The sequence below is a fragment of the Mus caroli genome, unplaced genomic scaffold (assembly GCF_978045245.1).
Source record: "Mus caroli unplaced genomic scaffold, Mus_caroli_1 scaffold_12, whole genome shotgun sequence".
NCBI classification, from domain to species: Eukaryota; Metazoa; Chordata; class Mammalia; order Rodentia; family Muridae; genus Mus; species Mus caroli.
The window spans coordinates 40660719-40677034 of NW_028227267.1; the positions used below are offsets into that span (position 1 = coordinate 40660719).

At 40.0% G+C, this 16316-nt stretch overlaps 1 protein-coding gene across 1 annotated transcript in view; it reads left to right on the forward strand.

Moving 5' to 3' along the window:
* Slc35f4 (solute carrier family 35 member F4) overlaps positions 1-16316 on the forward strand; it is a 248991-nt gene that overhangs the window by 45170 nt on the left and 187505 nt on the right. The window lies entirely within an intron of this gene.

Sequence of the window (16316 nt, forward strand, 5' to 3'; positions counted from 1 at the left end):
GAGAAACTGTAGAGAAGAAAGACATTATTTATTTATTTATTTATTTATTTACTTGTATGTATGTGGGTGTTTTGTCTGAATGTATATCGCATGTGTATAGAGCCTACAGAGGCCAAAAATGAATGTCAAATCCCTTAGAACTGAACTTAGAGATGGTTTTGAGCTGCTCTGAAGGTGCTTGGAACAAAACTAGGGTCCTCTAGAAAACCAGCCAATGTTCTTAACTAGTGGTGTATTTGTTCAGTCCAAAGAAGAACATTTCTAAGAATGCAAGCAAAGAAAATACTAAAGTATATACTTAGGCCATTATTTATCTAAACAGTGAAGTTAAAAGTGACTATTTTCTAATTTGCTTATGTCTATGTTCAAAAAATTATATAATTCAATCAAATAATATTTCAAATGATTATAAAGCTAAACTTTTTTCTCAAAATAAAGATATTGCTATTATGCTTTGGGTTTCTGTGCATAAATAGACATCTGTTAGGAGCAGGATTGACAAAGTATCAGATTGCAACCTTCTCAGACTGCCAAGATTATAGGAAAACTAGGTTCAGATTCATTAGATTATTCATTCTTTCATTAATAAATACTAATTGTGTACCATCTAGGTACCACCCAGTACTGGGCACTGGGGCTATAGCAGTTAAAAAAAAAAAAACACTATAGGTCTACAGCATCTTTGTACACCTTACATTCTCGCTGTTCCCCTAGAGCATGGTCCACACATACTATAAAATAATTCTAATCCTGGATTCAAGAGATCTTATTTACTAGAGAGAGATACAAATAATGACAAGCAAAGCAAAGATAAGCTCATTATGGATTGTACGAACATCCCTGAGGGTGAGCTAGGTGGAGAGCATGGGGGCCAATCTACTGACAGAGGCTGGGGCAGCTCAGGGAGAATGATCTGGGTAGAGAGGAGGAGAAAGGAGACAAAGAAGTTTGGACCGAAGTGGGTAAAGAACAGAGCTCAATAAAATGATTTGGAAAAGTAGTAGATACCAAATCACATGAGGGTTGGGGATATGGTAAGAAAGGGAATGATGGTGTAAAGGCCATAGAAGCTCTGGGTTTTATATAAACAGATGCCATGATTTGATCTGATGTAAGATCTTGGCAGTCTTAATCCCAAACCTGGGTTTCACAAAAGAAATCTACATGATGGGTATATTTTGCTTATACATTGTCACTGTATGGAGGTGGCTGTGTGGTGTCTGGGAACTCTCAGGGATCAAGCTTACAGAATAAGAAGGGGCTAAACCTGAACAAAAACACCCAAGGTGCCTCAGACTTTATAAATCTATCCAAAGAAAAGTCAGAAGCAACACTGGTGGGAAATGCTACCCCAAAGCAGGATAACTGAGGAAAATGCTTTAACACAACAATTTTTAAGGTATATTGATTTGCAGCAAGAAATAACTAGAGACCCAGGGAACCTTTTTAACATTTGGGTCATTTGTCCTTAGGACAACAATACTATTTCTTTTTTTTTTTTTTGATTTTTAATATTTTTATTACATATTTTCCTCAATTACATTTCCAATGCTATCCCAAAAGTCCCCCATAGCGCCCCCCACTTCCCTACCCACCCATTCCCATTCTTTTGGCCCTGGCATTCCCCTATATTGGGGCATATAAAGTTTGCAAGTCCAATGGGCCTCTCTTTCCATTGATGGCCGACTAGGCCATCTTTCGATACATATGCAGCTAGAGACAAGAGCTCCGGGGTTCTGGTTAGTACATCATGTTGTTCCAACAATAGGGTTGCAGATCCCTTTAGCTCCTCGGGTACTTTCTCTAGCTTCTCCATTGGGAGCCCTGTGATACATCCAATAGCTGACTGTGAACATCCACTCCTGTGTTTGCTAGGCCCCGGCATCGTCTCACAAGAGACAGCTATATTTGGGTCCTTTAAGCAAAATCTTGCTAGTGTATGCAATGGTGTCAGCGTTTAGAAGCTGATTATGGGATGGATCCCTGGATACGGCAGTCTCTAAATGGTCCATCCTTTCATCACAGCTACGAACTTTGTCTCTGTAACTCCTTCCCTGGGTTATTTGTTCCCAATTCTAAGAAGGTGCACAGTGTCCACACTTTGGTCTTCATTCTTCTTGAGTTTCATGCATTTAGCAAATTGTATCTTATATCTTGGGTTTCCTAAGTTTTGGGCTAATATCCACTTATCAGTGAATACATATTGTGTGAGTTCTTTTGTGATTGTGTTACTTCACTCAAGATGATGCCCTCCAGGTCCATCCATTTGGCTAGGAATTTCATAAATTCATTCTTTTTAATAGCTGAGTAGTACTCCATTGTGTAAATGTACCATAATTTCTGTATCCATTCCTCTGTTGAGGGACATCTGGGTTCTTTCCAGCTTCTGGCTATTATAAATAGGGCTGCTATGAACATAGTGGAGCATGTGTCCTTTTTACCGGTTGGGACATCTTCTGGATATATGCCCAGGAGAGGTATTGCTGGATCCTCCGGTAGTACTATGTCCAATTTTCTGAGGAACCGCCAGACTGATTTCCAGAGTGGTTGTACAAGCTTGCAATCCCACCAACAATGGAGGAGTGTTCCTCTTTCTCCACATCCTCGCCAGCATCTGCTGTCACCTGAATTTTTGATCTTAGCCATTCTGACTGGTGTGAAGTGGAATCTCAGGGTTGTTTTGATTTGCATTTCCCTGATGATTAAGGATGTTGAACATTTTTTCAGGTGTTTCTCTGCCATTCGGTATTCCTCAGGTGAGAATTCTTTGTTCAGTTCTGAGCCCCATTTTTTAATGGGGTTATTTGACTTTCTGGAGTCCACCTTCTTGAGTTCTTTATATATATTGGATATTAGTCCCTTATCTGATTTAGGATAGGTGAAGATCCTTTCCCAATCTGTTGGTGGTTTTTTTGTCTTATTGATGGTGTCTTTAGCCTTGCAGAAGCTTTGTAGTTTCATGAGGTCCCACTTGTCAATTCTCGATCTTACAGCACAAGCCATTACTGTTCTATTCAGGAATTTTTCCCCTGTGCCCATATCTTCAAGGCTTTTCCCCACTTTCTCCTCTATAAGTTTCATATTTCTTTAATGAAATTGAGTTACTCATTTTATATAGAACTGGGAACGTGTTATTTAGTTATTTTATACATATGAATACTCTGTCTTCATGCACAACAGAAGAGGCATCAGATCCCATTACAGATGGTTGTAAGACACCATGTGGTGTTTGGGAGTAGAACTCAAGACCTCTGGAAGAGCAACCAGTGCTTTTAACCACTGAGGTATCTCTCCAACCCAAACATTTTAATTTTAAAAGCCTGTAAATGGAGAGAAAGAATGGAGGGAGAAAGGAGAAGGGTGAAGTGAGGGAAAGAGAAGCCAATTTTAAGAACTAGAATCGCCGGGCGTGGTGGCGCACGCCTTTAATCCCAGCACTCGGGAGGCAGAGGCAGGCGGATTTCTGAGTTCGAGGCCAGCCTGGTCTACAAAGTGAGTGCCAGGACAGCCAGGGCTACACAGAGAAACCCTGTCTCGAAAAACCAAAAAAAAAAAAAAAAAAAAAAAAAAAAGAACTAGAATCTTTACATGAACATAGACAATAAGTGTACTACTGTTTGCTAACTCCTCTTACCTGCAGTACGGTCACTGCTCTTCACAATGATCACTTTGATTTGTTCTCTTTCTCTTTTTTGATATAGAATCTAATTGTAGCAACTGTTGCATAGGTGAGACTGCAGGATAATGATGTAATTGACAGAAAAGTACCAATGGACACAGGAAAGGGATAAAATCTGTAACATGAAAGTCTGAGAAATTAGCTCTAGGGGCAGTTACGAGTCCAAATCAGACAATGCAACATGCCCGAAGATGAAGTCAAGGTCTATAGGTCCCCAGGGTTTCTCACAGGGACTTCCACTGTCAAACAGTCATCTGCACGGCCTCAGGAAGCTACAGGGTACTGATTGTTTTTCTGTTTGTGTACTCTGGTTCAGGACTAGGCTGAAGACAAGAACATAAACTTTAAGGAGCTCCTCTGAGTAGTAAGCAGATCCCAAGCTGGTTCCTAACAGTGAGAACTGCCTCGAATCTTCTATAACAGGCACATTGCTTACCCACTCTAGACTTGTCTCTGCTCCCACCTTCCTCTGACTGCTGGATGTCCTGTGTGCTGGCTTCCTTTTTAGGTTCTAGGAATTAATTCAGAGGTAGAACGTAGCTGGGTAATAATAGAGATCAAAATGTATTGTTTTCCTCTCATAGATAGCAAGTTATCTCAAGGTATTTCATTTTGATTTCTTAAGACAGAATTTCTCTGTATAGCCCTGGCTGCCCTGGAACTCACTCTATAGACCAGGCTGGCCAGGAACTCAGAAATCTGCCTGCCTCTACCTCCCAAGTGCTGGGATTAAAGGTGTGAGCCACCATTTGGAGTTGACTTTTGTGCAGGGTGATATGAATGATTTTCCTCCTTAAACATACAGGCACTCAGTTTGACCATCACTGTTTGTTGATACATGTAGTCCCCCCATCTAATGTGATTCTACACACAACCCCCCCCCATTGCCATGTTTTTTCAGTAGGAATAGGACTGTGTGTAACCCCTCTGTTCCATTAGACATTTTCCCAGTTCCCTTATCAATATGGTAGATTTATAAGAAGCTTGAATAATGTGGAAGTTCATTTTTCTATCTTAAAAAAAACATAAGCCTTTTACATTGTTTCATATAAAATTATCTTTGTATACTTCACTATAGTGTAATCTCTTTAAATTTTATCTTAAATTCCAATGTTAAAAATGTGAATGAATTATTGGATTTAGAACTTTTATTTCACAATTTAGCCTATCTCATTATCAATTCCAGTAGTGTATTTAAAGGTTTTCTCACTTTTCTAATACTGACGATTATACTGTGGATGTTTGTTTTATCTCTTCTTTTCCAATTCTCACTCTTCTCAATTGTTCCATGATTTTGCATGATTGCTTCGGATGTCTGTAGGGTATTAATTAGCTATCTTAGTAGTAGGAATTCTCAACTACACTTAAGCAGCATTTTAAGGTTTTATCATTAAGTGTGAGACTTGCTATGGGCTTTTCGTAAAAGCCTTTTTTCTCAGGCTATCAGCAGAATTGCTGCAATCCTCTGACAAGTGTAAAGCAGCTGGGTTATTGGAACAGGCCACAGTCTTCGCATGCAATTGGTCCCGAGACTGCAATTGATACTCATCATCTCTCTCTTGTGTAACCGATTCTAGAGTCCATTCACTCAGACACAGTGGCTAAGCAGATCTAAGCTGCTTGCTCGTTTGCTCATTTGGTCAATAACCCACATCAGCATCCCTGGGAAGTCTAAACTTTTGTTTACTTTTATTTTTAGCACCTGCTGGACCAGGGTTGCAGAAAAATCCCATTGAACATTACTACCAGGCACAGAAGCATAATGACAACCCTCTCCTGTAAGGAATTCCCTGGTATCCAAACATCCTCAGTTCTTCTCAGACTGCATCGCATCAATCCTTGGTCTCTAGAGTAATCAAGGTGAATAACTTTGACCAGGATTTTTTTCTTTGCCTGCAATCTCTCTGGAGTGCTTGAGGGACCCATATGACTACAGCTCATGGAGTTATCCTAGCTTCCACATCAAAGGGCTGTGACTGTATCCAGTGGTAGCAAACAAACTCTTTAGAAACCAAGATCACAAACATGAGAATGTTCTAGAGAGAAGAGGCACACATTCTACATTCACTAAGTGAATCAAAGTCCCAGAGATCCATTCTGATCGGTATTCCCCAATCTCTGGATTCTTATCAACAGACTTCACCAGATACTAAAGTTATATGAGCTTTACTCCTCATTCCTCCCAGAACAGGGACTTATTCCCTTTCACAGGCTATAGTTCACCCTGTTATGGATGGAATAAGAGGCAAAGGAGTCTCTAGGGAAATGGACAAACTTCATCACATGAAGTACTTGCCTTAAGTGAAGTTTTGTCAGGGTCTCCAGCTGAGACAATATCATTGCCCAGATGATGTTCAGCAAGTATGAAGAATTCAAAATGCAATAGATATTCAAGATTTTAGAGTTTTCTATGCCTAGGTCTCTGGCCCATTTTCATCTGACCATGGCCTTGGCATAAACATGAGAAATCTCTCAGAGGTGTCTTTCGCTCTACTTTAAAGATCATAAATCCCATAGTGAATTCTTGACAGTCTGTCCTATGCTTGAGTAAACCAAAACACAACTGCACAATTCTGATCATTCTCTTTCCTGTATACTGATAAAGTAACAAAACAAATAATCTCGGTTCTGCACATACCCCATTTCCATTTCTTGGGTTGAAGGCAAAGATGACAGTTCTTGGTGCATCCCTAAGTCCACAGTCCCCTTCTATGGCCATCTTTTCCTAATAAATCTCAACATCAAGTCTCTTGGCTTGACTGTTTCTAAAAAGTGAAAGTTCTCATTCATGATTGCATCGAAAAGTGATTCTATGGAGCTGAGCAAAATTTCAGAACAATGACAGAGGAAGGAGGCAATAGCAAATGAAAAGTTTATTGTTAAATTGTTATTGCTGTGGACAACTGAAGTCAAGGCTCTACAATATAACTCAAGCTGTACCTTTGGTTTTTGAAGAGGGTAAAGCACTTACCTACAAACTCCCACATCCTACTGCCCAAAGATGACTAACTCTATGTCTACAAAATTATGAAAGTGAGTAGCCCCTTAAACTATGCACTAGGCACCATACCTATCTCATTCTTATCCTAGCCTCCCAGATATCTCATCCTTATCCTAGTCCCAGACACTAGTGCCTGCCATTCCTGCCCTCAATGCTAGTGGATGGAAATGGGATTGTTGGTTTTGTTACTTTACCAGTATACATGAAAAAGGTGTAAGGTTCAATATCCATACAGCAGACTCTATTGTTTTGTTATTAAGACGTCAGTACATCAAGGATATGAAATTAGCATTTTCTATTATTAAAATGCATAACATACTTTCTGGTTCTGAGATAATAAATAGATGCTTTGTTCATAGGAATGAAATGCTAGGTTCCTGAATCAGGTAGGTCCTGATACTTCTGAATGTTAAGAATATGCAATGCAAAGGGCATTCATATTCTGCATGAAGAGGAGGAAGAGAGTTGGGAACTGCTGTCTGAGTCTCAGTATTTGATGTGATTTTGTTCCAGAATGTACTATTTGTGCATAATAATCTCATCTGTATGGTAGGTGTTTGGGCTCTTCGTAATGAAAAGTAAAACACGGGAAGATGTTGTACCTCTGAAGATAGTATTGGGTCCAGTAAAGATTAAGAGAAAGATTAGCACCAACTCTGTAATTCCCTGTGAATAGCAAGTTTATGAAACACAACAGAAGGTGCATCCTCTCTGAGACAAGTAAGGCATGTCTGGGAATAACAGGACCAAGTTGTGTGCCCTGTGCGTAGCCCAACCATTGTACCATTACTTCCTTTCTTCGGACAGTTTGTCTTTTATTGCTGCATGGCTGGAATATGGTTTTGCTCATGTAATCCTTAGCCCCTTCCCCCTTCTTTCCCACATTTTCCATTGCTGAATATTGATTTCTTACCACTCTCTTATTTCCCTTCTGGAAAAACTACCTCCCTCCAAGAGGAAGTAAGAAAAGCTGTTGCCAGAGAGAATGGTAGTGCCATTGCTGTGCCTTTCTGCTGGTCAAGCATCTTATGTAAAAGGAGCTTGAGACAAGGGAAGGAAAGCGATGAATAAGGGTTCTCAAGGGAGAAATGCGACACAGAGAAGTGTCACACGTCATCAAAGAAATGTGGGAACTGTGGGAGCCAAGCTGCTGAAGATATAGCTAGCTGAACGTCAGAGGTAGATATACATATTATAGCTTAAGAATTAATGGGATAGTTTTCCATTTCTTTATTGTGTGTTTTAATGGCTTAGACTAAGTTTTCTTCCATCATGGAAGTCAGGCAGGTGTCAAATACTCATTTATTATGAAAATACAATAATAATAACAAATATGGTCTGTTTGTGATGTCACATGTTGATTGCCAGCATCAAAAGCAAGATCCTTACATTCTATACTCTCTATTAATGCCCAATGTGCATTCCTTTGGTAAGAACAATGGGCAATTCAAGGAGTGAACTATACAAATGCCTAAAAATATTTAATGGATCTAATTAGATTCTACTGTCTGAAGAAGCTGGGCTGTGAGTTGGTAAAAAAGAGTTTTTCAGCATGCTGAACTGCCGCTAAGAAATCGGCACCTGTAACATTGACATTATTCTAAATTAAAGGTTGGGAAATCTTCTCTAGAGTGCTTAGTAATATTTGTGGCTTTGCGGGTCATTTTATCTCTTGCAACTTTTCAACTCAGCAGCTATAGTGTTGCAAAAAACATCGTAGACAATGTAGAAATAAATGAATGTGGCTGGATGCAGTGAAATTTTATGTGTGAAAACAAGAAGCTGGCTGGATTGGGCCATAAGCTGTATGTATTATGCTTGTTACAAATGTTTCCTGGGATTTAGTCATGCAAAGAACTCCCAAATTGTTGCTTCTTTCTTTCTTTCTTTCTTTCTTTCTTTCTTTCTTTCTTTCTTTCTTTCTTTCTTTCTTTCTTTCTTTCTTTCTTTCTTTCTTTCTTTCTTCCTTCCTTCCTTCCTTCCTTCCTTCCTTCCTTCCTTCCTTCCTTCCTTCCTTTCTTTCTTTCTTTCTTTCTTTCTTTCTTTCTTTCTTCTCCTTTTCTCTCTGTAGAGCAGGGATTCTCAGTTTTCATGGCAAGATTATTTGAAAGAACACTCAGTCTCACTTATCATTTAGTCACTATGTATATCCCACCACAATTCTGTCCCTGTCCCATGTCACATGTGGACATTCAGATGTTTAGAGTGACAAGTTGCACTTTACATTAACCTTAATTCACCATTTCCTATTTGAAAAAAAAAAAAAACCAAAACACCTAATCTCACCAAATTTTCTTTTCTGAGTCAGAAGAACATCAGTAGCTCATCAGATTACATTTGATTTAATTCACTCAGAACTGGCAACGTTTGAACATTTCATGTGCTGCTAGGAATAAGATGTCTGACCCAGGGGAAGCAACCAAGGTGTTTCAGAAGCCATCTAAGATAGGCTAAAGGCATGCAAGTGAAGTTTCTGGAGATAGCCCACTATTTTTCATAGCCTGAAATGGATGCACTCTAAAAATGTTTCTTGCTACTGATATGCCTTTCCTGTAATTGTTACATAGCCTAGTGATTCCTGGGCATCAACCCACACTATTGGGCAATTTCCCTGCAGATCAATATGAAGAATGCCTTTCATTAATTAATGCTGTTTGTATGAATTAATGACTTTAAATAATTCCTGATTTGATTCAAATAATTTTAGGAAAGTTTTATGAGATGGTTTTACTTGTTTTGCCAGAGAGATGTAACAAAATTAGAACCAAGAATAAACTGTGACCACTCCTCATAATAGTTAGTAAAGGCTGCATAATAAGGAATAAAATGAATTTTCACAATCATACTAAGAAGAGAAATAGGCTTGAGACAGATTTGCAATCAAGGAAAAACATTCATTTTAGGTCACATCCAAGGATAAAGCCACAGGTGTGCACTATCATAAAAAGAGGCCATGTGAAACTGTTGCTTTGAACTTATAATGAACTTATAGAATGAAACATTTCTTTGAACTCACTGTCTACATCCATCTGCAACTGCCCTTTTGTGTAACGTTTTATCTATGAGGTAATTTTCTAAAGAACTTTTGTCTAAGAAGGGATAAAATGGCCAAAGAGAAAAAGAATAAAGTGTGGCTTGGGGGTGCTCTGTCCCATCCACAAAATGTGTGTGTGTATATATATATATATATATATATATATATATATATATATACATATATATGTCTGTTTGTCTATACACACATTTGTAGGTATTATTTAAGTATGCATAAATACTAGTGGAGCTGATGAAACAGATGGTCAGGTGCTACAAGAGTGTATGTATATATGTATGTATGTATGTATGTATGAGCATGTATATATGTATGTATTTGTGCATCTTGTCTGTGTAAATGAATTTTCTTTTTCTTCTCTTTTTTTTCCCTGGTTCACAAAGAGTTAGTGAGTTTCTAAGCCTCTTGCCTGACCAGCAAGAGGACTTTAGGCCAGAAAGGAAACAGTCCTCCCAATTAGCCCTCTTTTCCTCTTTATCCGCTGATGCTGAGCAGCAGGACTTAATCATCAGAAGACAATGGCTTTGACCTTAGAATAGCGAGAGTTCTAGACAGAAGACTTGCCACAGATAAATAAACTTTGACCTCACCACTGACTCCATGCCCTATTGCTGCTGTCCTCAAAGAACTGGTGCTGAGCTGGACACCGGAAAACGGGTGATGGGTAGTTGTGCATGAGTGTGTGTCCACAACCATGGCACGTGCATAGAGGTCAGAGGAAAACGTGTTGAAAGTCAGTTCCAGAGTATTAAACATAGGTTATCAACGGTGATATCAAGTACTCTTACCCTCTGAGCCATCTTATATTTCTAGATTAAATTTTATGCACTATTTCTCTGGACAGGAGTGCTTTTGTTGCTGCTATCGCTTTCTTTTGTTGCCTGAGACAGTCTTCCTATGTAGACCCAGACAGCCTAGCATTTGCTACCTTGTCCAAGTTGGCCTTGAACCCATGGCAATCTTCCTACCTTAACCTTCTGAGCCATGAGGGCCAAGACTCAGCTTTAGTATTTAAGAGTCTAGCACACAGTTCATATACAAGTAGTCTGTTTAGAATCTGCTCTAACTCTTCCATTTTGCTATCATGTTTTCCTTTTCCTCTTCTTAGTTTAACATTTGCCAGTGACTATGCAAAAGAAAACTTGGAAACTGATAGTTCAAGTGTTTCTTGACTTACACAAGGTTTCATCTCAATGAACCTGTCAAAAGATGAAAAGCTCTGAAATTGAGAGCACTTTCAGTTTTAAAGACCAGATCTCACGGGGCAACTTCATCTCACTTGGAGTATACACAGTATCCTCACCTTAACCTACTATTGGGCAAAATCTTCTAGCCCCAAATCTATTTTATAGTGAAACAGTGACTCATCCATGCAATCTATATTCGTGCTGAGTGAAAATCAGAGTGACTATATGAATGCACTCTCATATGGTCATAAAGTCATACAGTTTCCTAATGTCTCTGTTGTTGCTTTAAATGCTGGCTCTAGGTAGGAAATATTCATTAACTATATTAATCAACTTGATTATACATCCATGGCCTTCTGTGTGGCCAAAAGGCCTATGACAACTGAGACTGTCAATGTACAAGTGACACATTCTATGGCTTTTAGAAATTTAGTTTCCAAGCAGCAAGGTGAACATGAAGTTCAGTAGACACTTCTGGCTGCATCTGGTCTTCCAATGGGGGAGAAATGCTAACAGCATTACCTTCAGCAAAACATAGACTGGATTTAATTCTCATGACTAAACCTAGACTTCTAGACTTCAGAAAGCCCCAGCATGACTCACTAACCAGTGAACCCCAGAACATTCAGAACTCTGGTAATTTGTTAGTTTCATCTGTCTTTGTGCCTGTGTTGTTTGGTGTAATGCACATTATATTGACAAATTGTTGTATGTTGTTTGAGCTCACTGGAAGCAGAGCTTACCCTCACCCTACTGAGGACCCAGGCATAAAGTGTTCTTATAGGTGCCTTGTTTAAATATGGGATGACCCCTCTAGCTCTGCAATAGGGAGAGAACAGAGCAGAAAAAAAAAAAACAGTAGCTGTTAAAAACCATTGGGTTCCTGAGAATATCTGGAAGGAAAATCACTTCTGAAGATACTTTTGCTTATCCCAGTGATTCTCAACCTGTGGGTTGTGACTCCTTTGGAGGTCCAACAACCCTTTCACAGGGGTCATGTAAGACCATCAGAAAATGTAGGTATATAACAGTAGTCAAATTACAGTTATGAAGTAGCAACAAAAAATAATTTTATGGTCTATGTCCACCACAACATGAGGAGCTTCATTATTAGGAATTATTGGATGCATATTAGATTCATTTAAGGGGTCACAGCATTAGGAAAGTTGAGAATCACTGGCTTATCCCATAGTATAAAATGACTATGGTAGGCAAGAAAAGGTGCGAGTTCAACTATGGGAAGCTCATCTCAGACAGAGAGGTCAATCGAGTACTCTATCAGACTACCTCCACTTCCCCAGTCAGTTTCTGCTGGATGCTTATAAGTCCCTGGTAGGTGATATTACCTTTCATAGGACTCTATTGGGAATGCCAATTGACTGCTTTTATGGGTCTCCCCAAATAAATTCCTGTTATTTTGCTGTCTGTCTATCTATCATCTGTCTATCATCTATCATCTATCTATTTATCTGTCTGTCTACCTACCTATCATTTCCCTATCATCTATTGATCTATCTCTTACTATTTATTCTTTTGCTTCAACTTTGCTATCAATAAAATCATTCATTAACATTGTAAGTATGGTTAGTAAAGGGCATTCTTTTAATGTAAAGAGCTCTGCATTGCTACTCTGCTTTAGAGTCAGCCCTGGAAGTCTCTCTGTCTGACTCCTTTCCATAATCATCTGGGCCACTGTTTGCTTCTCTGAACTGTCCCACTCTGTCAACCCACTGACTGCATCTTCCTGGGCTTTACTCCACACACTCATTTCAGCTGCTCTTCATATCTATTAATGTTCATTAGACACTGGGTACCAGGAACTGTGAGAAAATAAGCCCTGGAAGGGATTGCTGACTGAGAGCTGGGTACTACCATGATATTGAGATATTCATACTGAAAAGTGAGAGTCCTGTATCTAAGTTCCTAGCTTGGGCCTGGCCTTCACAGAGTTTGAATGATCTCAGGAAAGTTACTCAACCTCTTGGCTTTGAATTGATTTATGAAAAAAATTACAACGGACACCCTCCCATTGCTGAAGATTGCATGGAGAATCTAACAAACCAACTGATGTGAAGTACTAAGGACAGAACCTAGTACACAATGACCACTACGTAGATGCTTCTTGTTTTTGGCTGTCAGTATCTCATGATCCCTAGAGAGGAAATGAATTCCTCATGGTCCTAGAACCTCTAGTGCTCTCCTTTTGGGACCACACAGTCACCGCATATCATAGAATTATAATGGACACCTGGTGTTTTCTGTAGTTGCGATGAATTCGCTTTGGAAAGATTCTTAAATGATGGTTCTCTTTTCCTGTCTATTTAACCGCTTGTCTCGAGGTTAACAGACTTGTCTCAAGTTACATGCTTCAAAAATGGTGTTAACTTGTACTAACTCCAACTTCCCACAGCCCCAGGATACTTGACCACTGGCTGAATCGACACTGTGTCTTCCATGACGTGGAGCACCTTGTCTCACTTTGTCATGTTCCCAAAGCAAGGCCACCTGCTATAGCCAGTATCTCTCAGATATCTGTCCCAGATACTCTGAAATAAATAGATGCTGCAGTAATAATACTACTAGTAATATTACTGTATTTTTGTTACACCCATTTCTCTAGGTTACAGCTTTCAAGACTCAGTCAAAGGCCAGAGGAGCAGTATTGGCTGAAGTCACTTTAGCATGATCTGGGAAATGTTGAGGGGTTCTGTGCAAGTATGTCTAGAGAGGAAGGGAAAGTGGGGTACAACTTGGGCTTCAGCCAGGTCTCCTTCTTATCTATAGTGAAGCTTTTACTTGATTTGGATCTTGAGATGTAAAAGGGTCCAGCAAACATAGTGTGGAAGGCTATATTTAGGAAGTTTTAATAGGATAGCCTGCTGTATCACATCCCTGAGGTCCCACTGGGAAATACACATCAGTGATCAGCAAGGCCAGGCACCACGAATGCTCCACTTGATGATAGTTGCAATAGGAAGATTTCTTTCTTCTCCAAACTAATTTCTAGGTCAAGCCCACAGCAAACTCAAACACCTGACCTGCTGTTTTAAGTAAACGCTGTTTCCTATAGACTTAATCTGTAAGGCTGGCTCTCAGCAATCTTGTGCAGACCACTGCATGCCACAGCCTCAGGTCTGGTGGAGCTAGAGGCCTGCATTTTTGTTATGTAACATCCTGTGTTGTTTCTCCAGTTCCTGGCTTTTCTTTTTTTATATCCTATCCTACCTTGTCTTCCTTCCTTCCTTTTATTCCTAATAAAACAAAGTAAGGAAACAGCTGTGAAGGTGTTTTAAAAGTTTAAAGCATTTTGCAAGCCTAAGGTACTTTGCACCATATGTCTCGGTTTCTGTTGTGAGCTCTGAGGGGGGAGGGGAAGGCTGTTTGCTCAGCATCAGCCATGAATGCACCAAGCAAAATATCAGGCTTCTTGGTTGTTGTCAATTGTTTTCACTCTTTTAACTGTCATACCAACCCTGAAAAGACTTTTTCTTGACATGCAAAACTGAGCCTCAGAAGATTATGTAACTCCCCATCAAGCTCCAGGTAGAGAATCTGAATCTCTCCTCTGAAACCCTTGCTTTTTACACTCTGCCCTCTCCTCCTCCCTCTGACTTGCAGTAGTGAGTGGTGCAAACCTCCAATCTGAAGCTGCTGTTCCAGTCATAACTCCACGTCCCCACTTGGACCTCACCAAGTTCTTTCTCCAGCAGAGCTCTCCAAGGAGGCCTCTGCTGCCTACAGGGACACTTGCTTTGTAGGCAAGATGCTTCTGGGAGATGTATATTCTGTTTATGTTCTCAGACCCTCGTGTTTAGGACTCATAGAAACAGAAGGTTTGCTACCTGAAAGCATTAGAATTTCCCAGTCTTGTACACATGAATGCAATCTGCCTGTTTTGGATCCTAGGAGGGATGATTTAGCCTGTATCTAATTGGTAATCTCCCTTCTCTACCCACCCCAGCCATATGATGTGGCAAGCCAACATCTCCGTCCCATTTCATCTTTTCTCACTTGCCTGCCAAATCAGAGGCTAGTTGTAGAATAGCATCCACATGCCTTTTTCTCATTGTAATTCCTCTTTCTGGGAAGGCATCCGAGTTCCAGTTTTATGTCTTATCATTCACAACAAGGAACACCATCATAGAATGCTCACAATAATGCCCCATTTATGCTCCTTTCAGAGACTGCATTATATTCTCCACTCTGTCGGCCACTTTAATGGTATCCCTGCACTTACCAAATATCATAGAAGATGGCCACCCTTCCATGGACTGTTAGAGGAAGAGCCTCACTATGAATCATATTATCTCTAACAGGGACATTACAGCCACTATTGCAACAAGAAGGCATGGCATTCCGTGCCTTGTGAAAAAGAACAGCCATGTCAGGATCAGGATTGTCCCCAGGGATGCTCTACTCTCAGGTGGCCTACCTTCAGTGTGTGTCTTGTCATTCTTTGTATAGGCAAAGCAATTGTTTCTCTAAAGCTCAACTTCAATTATGTAACATCCCTGTTTGAGTGCCAAGTGTTACATGACTTCTTCTACAGAGACAGGACATATTTTAGTCATTCCAGATATATCACCCACAATATGAGAAAGGAGTATTTCCACCTAGGACTTAACTGCTGCTACTTGCAAACCCATGGATGAAAAGTTACTAACAGGACCATGAGTGACTCAAATGCAGCTATACCATCGAAGAAGAGTCTTTTCACCAGCAATTGTCTTGTATACATATATGTTAGCTGTTCATGTGTCTGATGGGAGGAGACATGCCTCATGGGTCTCATTTGAAGCTTCATGGGCTGCCTTCTACATCATCTGATGTATACACCATCTCCTACCTTCCATGAGTGAATGTCACTGGGTTCAGTCTAATGAGAGCCTCACGCAGACACTCATAGCTGGCACGATTGCAAGATGGCAACATCCATGTCCTGTCTGCAGTACACTTTGTCCACAACAGGTGTTAACTGTCAACTCTTTCCCTATGGTGGAGAGCAGCTTGATACTCCTTCAGGATGGGGAGAAGAGCATGTGAGGAGAAATAAATCTGCTCAGAATGTTCTATACGCAACAGAACAATTTTCAGCACAGAAATTTATTTTTAACTACAGTTGTGATGGTGTATCCTTGTGTTTTGTATATGTGTGTGCATGTGGGTGTATTCAGGCATACACAGATCACAGTGTATATGTGGAGGACATAGGACAACCTTGGGAGTTGGTCCTCATCCACCACCTTTTTTGAAGTAATGTCTTTGTTTGCTGCTCTCCTGCATATCAGTCTAGCTGGCCAATGAGCTTCTGAGTGACACTCTTGTCTCTACCTCTCATCCCATGACGGGAGCCCTGGAATTAAAGATGCCCAGCTTTATGTGAGTTCCAGGAGTTCA